Source organism: Colobus angolensis, unplaced genomic scaffold (genome assembly GCF_000951035.1).
Source record: "Colobus angolensis palliatus isolate OR3802 unplaced genomic scaffold, Cang.pa_1.0 Scaffold49, whole genome shotgun sequence".
Lineage (NCBI taxonomy): Eukaryota > Metazoa > Chordata > Mammalia > Primates > Cercopithecidae > Colobus > Colobus angolensis.
The window spans coordinates 5,854,151-5,856,241 of NW_012118376.1; the positions used below are offsets into that span (position 1 = coordinate 5,854,151).

The following is a 2,091-nucleotide window of genomic DNA, read 5'->3' on the forward strand; positions in this document are numbered from 1 at the left end:
TCTGGAGTCCCGCAGGTCTGGAGTCCTGTGTTGGACTAATATATACTCAAGGGTAAAAATTAAGTTTAGTCCTTGGTAGCTGGCCAGTCTGTTGCACAGGGTTAAGCTGGGGATGCAGACTGCAAAGCTCCAGTTAGGCTCATGATGTGCTTCCTATTTATGCCGTGTGGTATGGAAACTGCTGCTAGGGTTTCTTGCCTGAACTTTTGTCTCAAGTGTACTTCTTATGTGACTTTTAGCAGAAGATTACATTCATGAAAATAGGTATAAATGACAATCAATTTGGGGCCCAAATTTAAAAACACATTTCTCCACTCATGTTTCAACATCTTTGAGTATTCCATGTCTCTGTGAGGTTCATCTTTAACTAAAATCATTAGTGACTGGCTTTTACTATGATCTTATGGTACACGGGATCCCATTACAACGTACTGAATCTCAAAGTAATCAAGCATTCATCCTGAGAGAAAGGTGGAAGAATTTTCTTATGTTCTCTTGGGGTTTCTTGTGTCTAAATTTCCAGTGTCCAAGACTTCTTATAATTTTCTTTCCATTGTGCAGCTGAGTTATAGTGGGGCCTTGAAAGATGTCTTTTGTTGGAAAGTCCTATGGATACACAAAGAGCCTCATTAAAGTCAGGCTGTAGAAATCTGAATTACTGAAGAAAGTGAGTCACCTAGAGCAGCATGATGCTGTGATATCTCCATCATGCTGGGGGCACCGTTACAGTGCATTGCATTTCCTTATCTGACTCCTCAGCTGGTAGGAACCTCTTGTCTTCCATAGATTCATCTGCAACTCTGGGCAACTGTGGTGATTATTGAGATAGTCTGGGAGAGCTGGCAATGAAAATGCCATCCTTGAAATGTGCCCTGATGACACATCACAAATTGGTAGTGATAAAGTAGCACATTTGCATTTCAAAATGGAACACTGTGTTTGTGACTTTTATCAGAAGATACATTTTTTAATGTTTGTTGTTTTCCACATAAAAAAAATTAAGGAATGACCTTTTTCCTCCATTTTGGGGACAAAGTACCCATCAAAAATATTCTACTAAATTGATTCAATTCATTTGAAGGCAAATAAAGGAGCATCCTATAGTTATTTGATTACTATCTATGATCTGTTCCTGTGAAATAGTTTCAGAAACAAAATGTTAATGAGTACTATTAAGTCAATAAATATGATAAATAAGTGCAAACATTTCTTACTAGACATGAGAAACTATTCAATAATGTGGATAATATGCTAGCAAGAGTTGCAGAGTGAAGATTCCATTTTCCATCACTGTAGATATTGAAAAAGAACTGAATCATTTTAAGTGTCTTCTCTTGGGAATTATATCTGGTCTGGAGTACATAGTCAATAAATATTTGTTGAATAAACCTAGAATGGGAAGCAAATAGATGTCCTCCTCAATTATGACAACAAATCACAACTTCTGATCTTAAAGACTAACTTCCATGCCAATCTCTTTGCCATGCCCCTAAGACTGTCATTGAGAAGGAATACCAAGGACTGCCCCATTGCTGAGCTCAGCACAATGGAAAGGAAGGGGCTATTCTAGGGAATTTTTTGAGGAGAAATAGTGGCAAGATTTGAACCCAAGAAAGGTCAAAGATAAGCACAAGTAGAGTAGATAATTTTGTCCTTGCATAGTTGTGGTGACAGTGAGTTTTGTTTGCATCAGTTTAAGTTAGAAAGGAATTTGTGCTTTTCTGCCCATGGACGCCGCCGAAGAAGCATCGTTAAAGTCTCTCTTCTCCTTGCCGTCATGTCTAAGTCAGAGTCTCCTAAAGAGCCCGAACAGCTGAGGAAGCTCTTCATTGGAGGGTTGAGCTTTGAAACAACTGATGAGAGCCTGAGGAGCATTTTGAGCAATGGGGAACGCTCACGGACTGTGTGGTAATGAGAGATCCAAACACCAAGTGTTCCAGGGGCTTTGGGTTTGTCACATACGCCACTGTGGAGGATGTGGATGCAGCTATGAATGCAAGGCCACACAAGGTGGACGGAAGAGTTGTGGAACCAAAGAGAGCTGTCTCAAGAGAAGATTCTCAAAGACCAGGTGCCCACTTAACTGTGAAA

General features: G+C 39.8%; 1 pseudogene across 1 annotated transcript in view; it reads left to right on the forward strand.

The window, feature by feature from the left end:
- Window positions 1-1,718: 1,718 nt before the first annotated feature.
- The window catches only part of LOC105524197, a 2,988-nt pseudogene continuing 2,615 nt past the window's right edge, over window positions 1,719-2,091 (forward strand). Inside the window, exon 1 of the transcript XR_001003713.1 lies at window positions 1,719-2,085. The product of XR_001003713.1 is annotated as a putative heterogeneous nuclear ribonucleoprotein A1-like 3 (transcript). The remainder of the gene's footprint in view (window positions 2,086-2,091) is intronic.